Source organism: Poecile atricapillus, chromosome Z (genome assembly GCF_030490865.1).
Source record: "Poecile atricapillus isolate bPoeAtr1 chromosome Z, bPoeAtr1.hap1, whole genome shotgun sequence".
Classification (NCBI taxonomy): domain Eukaryota; kingdom Metazoa; phylum Chordata; class Aves; order Passeriformes; family Paridae; genus Poecile; species Poecile atricapillus.
In genome coordinates this window covers 101,070,526-101,082,930 of record NC_081289.1, presented here as the reverse complement: position 1 = coordinate 101,082,930, position 12,405 = coordinate 101,070,526, and the positions used below count along the sequence as shown (strand labels likewise).

General features: G+C 41.0%; 1 protein-coding gene across 4 annotated transcripts in view; it reads left to right on the top strand.

Annotated features, from left to right (window-relative positions):
• Positions 1-12,405, top strand: part of NRG1 (neuregulin 1) — a 176,566-nt gene that overhangs the window by 63,930 nt on the left and 100,231 nt on the right. The gene's annotated exons all lie outside the window — the stretch shown is intronic.

The following is a 12,405-nucleotide window of genomic DNA, read 5'->3' as shown; positions in this document are numbered from 1 at the left end:
CTCGTGCTTAGGGTAAACACAACTGGTGCTGCTGGTCAGGCATCAAACAGTCTTTCTTTTCTGGAGTCTTTAACAGATTCGCAATCCTGCTTAGACTTTTTCTGACTTGAGGGCCATCGTACATCTGTAAGTGCAAATATGTATCACAGGGACAACAGCCACAAGGACATATTCTTCTGCTCGAAAAAGACTGTCTAGCAATTGGATGTTAACAAGACACTGGTCAAAGGAAAAATTTCCTGAGCAGCCTTAAGCTCATGCCTTAGGACTATTATGTGTTTCAGGCTGGGAATCCCAGATCAACAGTTGGCTCCTGAGGACCAACACATGATTTCTGAAATGCATGTGCAGAAACACCAATGGATGCCCAGAAAGACTTTGGATGCCTCAAAACTAAAATTATTTATTACGAGAATTAGTCCAAATGATTGCCAAAAGTTGTTCCATGATCATGTGCTGAGTGGGAAGCCAGGCTTGAAGCCAGCACATTGAAGATGACTAAAATGGAGCATGGGAAGTTGTCTCCATGTCCCTCCATCTCCTAGATTCTGCCTTTGAGGAACTTCCTCAAAGTTGTAAGGAGGGAGAAAAGAAAAAAAAAAAAAGAAAAAGGAAAAGAAAAAGAAAAGAAAAGAAAAGAGAAGAAAAGAAAAGAAAAGAAAAGAAAGGAAAAGAAAAGAAAAGAAAAGAAAAGAAAAGAAAAGAAAAGAAAAGAAAAGAAAAGAAAAGAAAAGAAAAGAAAAGAAAAGAAAAGAAAAGAAAAGAAAAGAAAAGAAAAGAAAAGAAAAGAAAAGATTTAAAAAAAAGAAAGCATTAAACTATGATCATCTAAGATCATCTAAATGCACCTACTGTTTTTCTGTGAGAGAGTGTACCATGTCTCTTCTCTGTTCATGAAATCTTCAAAAAAAGCTTCAGTGACATTCACCTCTCAGATGTAAAAAATGTATCATTTCCTGCAAAGTTGGAAACTTCCTTCAGCAAAAGGAACATGGAAGTTCTTCCTAAAACAGCCTATAGTGCCAGTGTTGAAAGTATGCTCTCAGGAGAGAAAGAAGACTCCCAAGAGAGAGAAAGGAGTAGCCATGATAGGTTATTTTATAATAAAATCAAAAGCTTCTATTGACACCTTTGGTGAAGTCTATGATGACAGAAAGGATCTGAGCAGGATCCTGATTCATACAGAACCCTGTAGGGTAAGGAATGGAGGAGAGATACATAGAGGTTAGATCTGCCTGTTTACCAGGTTAGGTCCATTTTAAGTGCCTGAGTACATTTTCTTTTTTTAACTGGCTTCCTTTTTTTTTTTTTTTTTCCCTCCCTCATAAAGGAAATGCAGTGACTGCACATGCCTTATTAAAAGATTGCCTGTTTGGCTGGTGGCCATAGAAGAATAATTATTCTTATTGCTCAATAAATCAAGTTACTGTCATTTTAAACACTCTAGCTGAATTCCTGATGAGCACATGAAAGAGTTAATTCTACCACTGTCATGCTACCACAGCATTAAAATATCTGAAAATTTTGAGAACATAAATTGTATGCTCTCTTGTAGCATAAATTTTGAGCCTAAGCAAAATCCTTATAAAATTATGCCATTCTGTAAAAGTCTTACTCTTACTTGCAAAGTATACAAGTATAACTATGGACTAGTAAAATGCAAATAAAATACATGCAGGGAAGCAGCCTTTTGAATTTGTAGGCATTTCAAATGCCTTTTAAAAATTTTAAATAAACTGCTTAAAATGTTAAATATTTTTTCATTTCAGTTAACACAGCTTTTCTTATGTACAATAATAATCAGGCTATCCTGGGCTGGAGGGAATGTTGATTTAATTTGAAGTGGTGGGCTCCTTCTCTGGAAGGTTTTTTTGTTGCTTTAGCAATTGAAAGCCTTTCTTTCCTAATACGATTAGCCCAAATAATTACCAAAGGATTTCTCTGTCATCTAAGCACTGCTCCCCACAGTGGTATTAAAAAGCCTGTCTTCAGTACAGAAATAGTCAATGGCCGTGGGTAGCTGAAAAGGTCATAGTTAACTATGCTGCCACTCCATCCAGAGAAAGTCTTCTACAAAGGCAAGACTGCAGTGGTTTTTTACCCAAATCTCCATTATGCCCAACTGTTCCCATTGCGGGAAGAATAAACATTTGGCAAGAAGCCACTAGGGAGGTTCTGACAGATAGTAGGGTGAACTGAGGGACCACAGCCCAAATGGTAGGTGTCATCACAATCCTTTGCAGTGCATGTTCAGTAACTTGCAAGTGATCTGGGATAACAAATTGCACACATTGCATGTGTGCCAAATTTGATGCTAGCCAGCCCTTTGGCTCTGAATGCAGACCAGGGTCCTCCCCTCTGATCTACTGGGAAGGGAGTCTACTCAAGGTTTTTTGGCAGATCTCTGTAAGATACATCAGCAGTCTGTGGGAGAAGCTTATGGCTCTTCAGCTTTAGGACAGCTCCTTGCTGATTTTTACACTTACTACATTTTAGGCACTTTATCAAGAGCAGTTACAAATTTTGTATGAAGAAAGGAACCCCTTGAGGAAGTGAAAAAAGAAATTGTGACTCAGGTTGAAAATGCACAAAGGCATTCTGCTGGGGAAGTAGGTCTGAATTAGTATCTGTGACTCTAATACATGTATCTAATCTGTAACTTTATTACTTGTTCAAGTCATGCAGTATGTTTCTGCTGTTCTAAACTTTCATTTCAGGAGTTCTGGCTCTGTATCCATATTCTGTGCAGCATAATATGTTGTACAGAGTAACAGAAGATTAAATCTGAAAGGCATTATTCAGCATTAACGTACCAGTTTGACAGATATATGTTTGTAATCACTGTCACTGTTTGGTGTGACAGGAAATGAGCACTTCCTGCCTGACCTATCTCATATTCCTTGAAATCACAGGATGTGTATGCATACTTTTACCAGCTCACTGTGAACACTCTTGTTTTGGTAGGAAAAAGGCATGGTAAAGGTCTTTATTTAGGGTGCTTCTTCTCGTGGGGTACTATCTGTACCTGTTTCCTCTCTGCCTGGCCTTTGGAGACTTCCAGCTTGTCTAATTGGTTTTGAACATAATCGCACTGATGGATCAAAGAAAATACACAACTTTATTGTTGCAACTTGATTGTTCCTGGAATAATTCTTACATGTTGTCCATTGTTGCTCATCTCGATGGTAGATTCAGATGCATCATTCCTTCCAGCTTCTGTGCTTTTCCAAATAGCTGGTATTATTTCACTTTTTCAGTTGGAACTCATGGAAACTGTCTCATTATCCAATGCACAGGCAAGCTGACTGTTGCCAGTAGCTACAACTTACCTCTATCGTGGTAAGCAGTAAACCTGAACTTTCTGTCTGCTGCAGACACATTAATAATGCATAATGTTTCCTGTAATTACATACATGCACAGGGATTACTTTTGTTTTGTTGGGGGTTTTTTTGTTTGTTTGTTGAATTTACTTTTTTTTTGTTAGAGGAGGAAAGAAGATGGAGGTGGGGGGTAGAAGGTGGTGGAAATATATACAAGTAATTATTACTGTTGATGAGACCCCAGGTGCATAGGTTTTTAATTAGCCCATGTCTAAGCCTAATAGTCACTGTTAGGGTAATACTAGCACTTCTTAAGCAGGCTAGTTTAGAAAGGGAAGTGTATTGTCTGCTCACACCTGCACTGTGTAGTGTTACTAGCACATACTCAGCAATACGGGCCAAAATGTTATCTTTTTTTTTTTCAGTTCACTTGGTTAAATTTTAGTCTTGTTGTATTCTTCAAGGCAGTCTCAAGGAGTGAACTCTGTGCAGCTGCAGAGGGCTGCTTTCCTGACAAAACCATGATGCCTGACGAAGGAAAGGAATGCAATATACCAAACTTCACATATCTTTCAAATGTTAGTAACAAGGCCTCCAGAGAATCATTTCAAATTGATGAGTAGAGCAGGAGCATGATCTCTACTCTTCAGAGCAAAAGGAGTTCAAAATTCAAGACACCCTGCCTTTTTCTTCCTTAACTGAACTGAAGGCTTCTGGAATAAGTAGAAGTGTTTTGCCCATGAATGGATGTCAGCCTGGTCCATCCTTGGGAGCCTGGTCTTTGCCCTGTGGAGCTGGTGCCTTTAGAATGGAATCTATTTTGGTCACACCCTTGTTTTCTCCTCTAGATTGTGCAAAGTTGTTAAAATGTCGTTCCTTTGTTGGAAACCCTGAAGGAAGGACAAAGGATTTAGTGTGAAATTAGAAACACTGAGAGGTTTTTCTGCCCTTTGGCAGCTTTTAATTTAATTGGAGTTAAGCAACAGTTTAGCAGTATGCAGAGTTTAAGCAAGAGCAAAACATCTCTCAAGTGAAAGCATGTATTAGATCCTCAGTATTGCCATAGCTGAGGCTGAAATCTTGCTCACACTGGAAGATGTTTGACCTTTGCAGAAGCAAATTTCTGAAGGAATGGGAGAGTTTTATAAGGTCTGGCTTCAAACTGTAGCCCTAATCAGAGAGGGATTTAGGGAAGCTGTTCATCTCATCTGTGTGCATACATGCCAAAGACACAAAGTGCCTTTTTCTTTTTCTTGCAGCACTGTAGGCTTCCCTTCTCCACAGACACCATTTCTACCACAGGCATAGTGTACACCTACAGTGGTGTACATGAGGACAGCTCTATTTTATTTGTCTTTCTCTCTGGATGCTAATTTGGTAGAGTTTGGCTGCGAACACAGGATACAGGGTGACCTTAGCCCTGCCTCTCTGGACCACCCATTAAATAATATTTCAGAGTAAATTCATTTATACCTCAGACACCCTTAAGAAGAAGGAAAAAGACAGGCTGTCCTCTCCATCCTGTTTTTGTAGTCTCACTACCATTCTGCAGCCTCTGCAGTGAAACACAGGCACACATAATGCAACCCCAGTGGACATGACCTGCAGTGTGAATGCAGGAAATGCTGCAGGAATAATGAATCCTTTAAATGAAGTTATAGTTATAAGCTCATTCTGATACATATGTATAGATATATCAGCTCTATCAACTGCCTCTGATGCTTCATTTCTAGGTTGTCCAATGTCTTGCAGAAAGGGATATTTCCAAAGCTGCATTACAGGATTTGTATCATCCAGTAGCCCATATTGCCCAGTGCTGTTGTATGTCCATGTGTTAAATACGAACAAGTTGTAATAAATCCGTAAGGGTCTGCTCAGCGTCTGGAGCAGCACAGAGTCTGCTCTGTTGCCTTGAACTGCATCAGGCAAATGAACATTTCTTTAAGTTTTCAGAGCTTCTTCTTTGCCATTTTCCTCTCTTGCTCTTAACAAGACCCAGCCTGATGCACAAACATTGAAGTCCTGTGTGTAAACAAAGTTAACTACCTTGAATCAATTCATTTCTGGAAAATAAGAGTTTTGCTTTTCTGCTAGATCATACAGAGCACAAAAAAGAGCCTGGATGCAGAAGTGATAAAAATGTGATGTGATAGGCTTTGCATTTAGAACACAACTATGTAATAAAAGCATATTTGATTAGACTACTCAAAACTCATTGCTAAACATAAAATCTCTTTTGTCATTCTTATTTGAATTCCTCTTAATTTGCTGGTAGCTGACAGTTTTCCAGCCAACACAAAAGAGTGATTAATGCCTTATATGGCCTTCTGAATGCACTAAGAAAGAATATTAAACATTAAATATTAGATGGTACTAGGTACTAAGATTCTGAGGCATGATGAAAGCTGTTGCTTTTGTTATTGCTGAGTTTTTGCACTTAAAAATATTGTGTTGCTTGTCTGTTATCACTGCTTATCACTGTTTATAACAGTGGACATCTCAATTCTGCTAACTTGTGCATAATCAGGCAACATGTAGACATGACCAGAACTGCACCTAAAATGTGTAATTGAATTAATATTTCAATTTAAGATAAGGTGGATTCGTTTCATTATTTAGAGGTATTTGTAGAAAGTTGCTCTTGAGCTAAAATCATAATATTTTGATTTTTGCTCTTGAGGTAAAATCATAATATTTTCTGCTAGCAGAATTCTGAAATTTCTAAATTCTTAAAGTATAACTGTACTGTAAGATGTACTTTAAAAGTCCAAGCCACAAATATGTTAATGTCCTATCATTAATACATGTTCATTTAATGATACAGAAATTCCTCCATGCAGTAGGCTGGCTCCATGCCTTTGACTTCTTTCTTTTTGCTTTTCTAGTAGAAAAACTATTAAATACACATGTAGTAAAAAGTTATTCGACGGAAAACTCCACGTGTGGTTAGAATATTAAGAACTGAAGTAAAGTATGGTGCCTTAAGATTTAAACAGCAGGTATTGAGAATACTTGCAGGTACAAAGATAATTCTATTTATACAAAAAAAAAAACCAAAAACTAAGGTGCAGTAAGTAGCATCAAGATTTCAGAGTGATGTGTATCCTGTTGGGATCTTCTAAGGGCCTCTGCCCAGATTATTAAATTAAGCCCAGATTCAGGAAGAGCTTTGGGTCATAAATTGGCTATGCAAAGTCTTTTGTGAGAAGACAAGATCAAGGGACTTCAGGTCTCTGGAGCATGGTCCTATTCTCTTTCTTCCAGCCTAGAGATATAGATATAGATATAGATATAGATATAGATATAGATATAGATATAGATATAGATATAGATATAGATATAGATATAGATATAGATATAGATATAGATATAGATATAGATAGATATAGATATAGATATAGATATAGATATAGATATAGATATAGATATAGATATAGCTATAGATACATAAATATATAGATATTTACAGGACCAGTATGGGAATTAGGGCTGAACAATGTTACTGCATTACTGCAAGTGATGGAACAGAAGGAGCAGGAAGAAAGGAGAGACAAGGAAAAGGATGATATTGCTGCCCAAACTGTTTATCATGAAACCACTGCACTGTGCTCCAAAAATGCCTTCTCAGTTCCTGAATTAGGCTCTGATTCAAAAAGGCACTTAGATATATGATGTGGCCCATCTCTAATCAGGAAGGCATTTCACCACTTGTTTAACTCCATGCACGTTAAAGTATTTTATTAGCTGGGTGTCAATGAGGAGGGATAATCCCTTGATTCAGGGTTGTCAGGACCTTGACTCAAATTATCATTGTCCAGTGACTCTGCCAGCAGTCGGAGCACTGTGAATACAAAGGCGGACAGCACAAAATCCTGCATAGCAGAGCCTGTGCAAAGTAGCAGTATTGCCACTGTCCTACAAATACCCATGAGGATTTTTTTACTGTCTGAGTCAAGCGGTTCAAAAACTGGAATGCACTGCAGTCATTGCCACAGTGTGAAATCAAATAATCGCAATGGCCCCAGCAGGTTTGCTGGAGACTCCAGTGACAGAATGAAGGGGGTGTAAGACCTGAGAGAAAAAACAACCCCCAAATAAACAAATTTTAAAAAATCTTAATTGCATGTGGACTTTCTCGCTCTGCTTCTGCCCTCAGGCAGAAGAGCCTAGCAGAGTGCATTACTTGGCTTTGCACCTCTTAAATGTTCCTGGTCAAGATAATTATTATTAGCCTGAACAGTGGTAGGGACCATCTCAGTTTTGCAACTTAGCAGAGGCTGGGGAAATGAGTCAGTGCCATTGATTAAAAACTGTGGCATTCATGGTTTGATGTCCTATTTCTGTGTCTCCTGTAGTGCCACTAGCTCTGCTTTAGAATAGGATGAAAGAAACTCAGTGTCTTACATTTCTCTTGAAGATGAAAAGACTCAGAACAACTGTTTTGGTTCCCCTGAAATAACAGCCCATTTTATGGCAGTTTTCAGTTTCAATTACTGGCTGTAGCTATTTAAAGTATATACTTTTCTTAGAACAGCCATTGTAGTTGTATTGTTTTTTTCAAATTACTGTTTCTGCGAGACACAGCTATTGGACTTAGAGAGTGTAAATGCTTGGTGTAAATGTATACATGTCATGCCAATACAGAAAATACTGCTACAGAGGCAACGTGAGCTCTCCCAGATGTTTTCAGAATCATTGCTCTTTGTGTACTGTTCTTCAGACATTTCCAAGAAACATACTAGTGTGAAGACCTGCTTCTGACACACCAATATAGCTGGTTTGGCTTGAGGGTACACAAAGGGTTAGAACATTTTCTTCATGTCTCCATCTTCTGTGTTGCCTGAGAGTAAGGGGTCTTCCCGCAGCAATCCTTTATACCAACTAAATTAAGCCTACTAATGATTCTGCTGACACTGACATATTTTGCCTCAAGTCTATGCCTGAATATGTGCTTATTTTTATTATTTCATCTTTTCTTGCCTTTTCTTAGAGGCTTGATGTTTCATCTCCTCACTCACATATGGCTGAAAATGGGCAGAGGGTTTAAAACAAATAAAGGGAAGAAGGTGACGGAAATGGGCAGAGTGTAAAAACAGCACAATCATCTATGTTATGTTTGCTTTACATCAGGTGAAAATTAGGATGTATGTGTGCAAGTGACAGCTTTGTGTCACTTTAACATTTGGAGTTCCAGTGACAGGACCAATACAGAAGCAAAATGATCTTTTCTCCTTGTGACATTTGAGCTGAGAAATGAGGTTCCTAGTAAGGCCTTTTGGAAGGACTCAAAGAATGCTGGCATCAGTCCAAGGGAGATGGATTATGGAAGGGAGATTGGTGAAACACTGAAAGGATGAATAAATGATTTTGTACCACGTGTGATGGCCCACTCTTCCCACACCGTGACTGCTGGCAGTGATGTCGCCCATTGGACCTGATCACTTGCTTTGGGTCACTCCTCCATCTTTATATAGTGCACTTATTTAATTTGAAGAAAGTGCAGTCAATAAAAAGTGATCCTTTTATCTTCATCAATCTCTTAATGAACACGCACTTTTTTTTTCTTAGATTCTTGGTTACAGTGCTTTTAATTTCTCAATATATAGTAAAAAAAGGGGCGCAATCAAACACATGATGGAGCAGTTGGTGCTGCAAGTTCCTGGTTGCTTCCTACTGAAGAATGGGCAAGTTCTTAAAGGAAAGTGGTCACCTGGGGAAGGGGGTGCAGATCACTTGTCCTGCATTGATGTATGGTCCTCTGAGTATTCTTTCTTCAGCTGTCATACAGCAGAGCCATGAATAACCACTTGTGAAGAGGCATTTTAATTTCCTAATGTCCCAGCAGTTTCAAGACAGTAGATAATTCTTAAGGAACCTTTTGGGGACTAAAGGAGGTAGATATCTGAAATCCAATGGCTTCCATGAGAATGACTCACCAAGCCTATTTTCCAGAATTTTCAGCTGGTTTGGGTCTTATTATTATTACTTATATACAGTATGACTGAAGGGTCAGCTGAGTTAAATGGTACTTGTGCTCTAGTTTGCAGGATGATGTTGGTTGTAATCATACATCTGTTCACATCTTTGTGGCTGGCCAGAGAAAATGGTACTCTGAATTTTGCTAATATGAAGTCCACCTCCTTTTTAGCACCTATAAAACTGGTGTTTTATGTTATTTCCTTGAGCCTTTGGGAGTGAAACTTTGCAAAAAAACCTCACTTGATTCTTTGCAAAAACACTCTGTGAAATAAAATTACAGTTTTCTAAGGCTCTTAGTTTCAACCTGTTATTTGGCAGGAGTCAAATCTCAGTCTAGATTAATTTCATTAGCGTAGACTCAAACTTCATTTTCCTGTAAGCCAAAGAGACCCAAGCTACGTGGGAATCAGGAATAAATCTTTGCACAGAAGCTAACCTTGTTGCAAACGGGAAAGTAATTTCCTTCCTTATCCTGCTGTATTTACCACCAATGGGCTACCCCGGTAAAACTTTGCTACCTTCAAGGTCATGCTCCCACATGATTTCTTCCAGAGCCTCCCTTCCAGTGAGCCAACTTCTGACTTTTCCCAGCCACTCCTTCAGCCTGGGCAGAGTCCATGTTTAAGCACAGCATGCCACTGCTAGCATGTCGCTACACAGATGTAAAAAGCTCAAGCCTGCAGCTGCAGGATGAAGCTTTTATGCATTGCTTTGGGGGCAAGGGGAACACAAAGGACCCCCAAAGACAGCAAACTTTACCTTCAGTTAATACTTTTATCTTCAGACCGAAAATGAGAGACCATCATCAATCAGCTTTTACTGCAGCCTCGAGAGCAGACTCAGAAAGTAATGTGCTCCCGTACCCACCCCGACGCGGTAGCGAGCACGGGGTTTCATTTTGATCCAAAAGGTCCCGGGAGGAACCGGCCCGCGAGGTATAGGATTGCAGCGTGGCAGGCAGGCTGTGTTCTGGCCCTGGCTTGGGCCACCTGTGGAGCGGGGCCGAGGAAGCTGGCTGGCCGATGATTCAGCACCTCCTTTCGCCCTCCTTGGCGGGGAATAGCGGGAGCCGCCAGGCAGGCACCCCGAAGGCGGGGGCAGCGTGCCGGCTGCCGCTCCGCTCCCCTCGCCGCAGGCCCCCCAGCCCCCGCGGAGCTGTGGGGCTGGAGCAGCTCTGCAGGCTTCCCTGCGAAGGGCGGCAGGAGGAGGAGGAGGAGGTCTGGGCAGAGCCGGCTGCGTGATGCTGAGGCAGGCAGGCTGCGCGCCAGGGCTGGAGGTGCGGCGGGGGAAGGGACCCGCAGCGGAGGAGGGCACTGCAGCCTGGCCGGGAGCCAGGGACCACGGGCACGCTGCGGCCGCGGAGCCGGCGGGGGTGTGCGGCTCTGCCTGCCTCCCTGCCTGCCTGCCTGCCGGGAGGAGCTGCTGCGGGCGGGCTGGGCCTGACGGTGGAGGAGAAAAAGGCACGGAGAGATGCTGTCCAGCCTCAGTTTAGCCCGCTGAGCCGTTTGGAAGTGCCCGGTCCGTGCGAGCTGGCGGCCCCTGCGGCAGCAGGGTGAGAAAGAGGGCGATGTCCCCACATGCAGAGGAGCCCCTGCATGTGCCCCCCATGCAGGGGTTTGAGTGTTCGGTTTAACTTCGTGGCAGCCCTTGTAAGGAAGGTGCAAGATCTCCACGTTCAGCACAGTACCAGGAAGATGTGAGCGAAGCAGGAACATGTTTTAAAGGAGAGCAGATGAGTGTAGATAGGATGGAGGGTCACAAAGATTACTGGAGATTGAATACAGGCAGTTTGCCAGGAAGACCAGTGAAGGAAAGATGTGAACACGACTGTGGATTAAACATAGGCTCAGAGAAGTGTCAGCAGGGAAAATTCTCTAACTTGAAATAGGAAGGTTGAAAAATCAGACATGGATAAAGAAGGAAAGTCATTTAAGTGCTCAGATGCTGTAGTATTTAAACTGTGCAATGAGTAGAATATTCCCAGCTGGTTCTCAATTTGCACTCCACTTTGAAGAGTGATGCTGTAGCTTCACACCTGAGGAACAACTTGGGCAAAAGTATGTTTAGTTTTCCCAGATTTATCAGTTAATCAAATAAAAGGTACATCCTTTCTCTAGAAACAGACCACCACACCTGTCACAGCAATGCTGCTGTTCTGTTACACTTTCTGCAGAGGTTGTGTTGTTACTACTGTTTGAAATAGGTTTTGAGATACTCCAGAGAGGCTGCACTGATGCAGGATATTACCAGCAAAAGAGAACATGTGCTTTGTAATAAGAGAAGCCATGTATGTAAATATGCAGTGCAAGCTGTTCATTCTGTCTGAGGTTGCTGATCACGTCATTAACCCAAGGACCAGACACTTCAGTGGTAATGTAGGCTAGATTGCAAGATGATTTATCTTTTTACATTTTTTCAGGGAGTGTTATCACTGGCTTTGCTTTAAGGTAAATGCTCCAAGCACTTGACTGTAGTAGCATTGTGATTACTTCAGCTGGCTACTACAGCCTCAGAGGAAGCTTTGTGATCAGACACATCAATTAGTCCTTGAGATGACAGTCTGTAAAAACACTGTGGAATTCATTGAGATTTTGATAAATCTTTTTCATGCAAATTTTACTAATGTTCCCATGGAAGGAAGGGGTAAGATGGGAGTGGAGTTGGAGGCAGTGAGAGCATGGATAGAGCCAGATGCCTCTTTTGACACTACCAGAAATTTACCTTTCATGTGCCTAGATAAGACACCATCAAAAATTAGTGTGGAGCAATTTGTAGCACTTGATTCTTTGTTTCCTTATGCATCCTGCAGCCATTTATACTAAGAAGAAAGGGGGATTCTCCCCAGCAAAATTTCAAAGCAAATGCTTTCATTAAGTTCAAGGAACTGGAAATTGTGTTATAAGCCCCTTGCCTTTCTTTATCTTTCATCTTTATTGTTACACAGGTGTACTTTTCTGTGAGAGACAAGAGACTGGGAATAGATCTGATTCTAGTCTCGCTTTCATTATGTTAACCGGACTGTTGATTGATCTCTGTATTATTACTGTTCTGGTGGAAATGGTAGTGCTATGTACTAGTAAAGGTGAGAAATGGCAGCCAAATTTA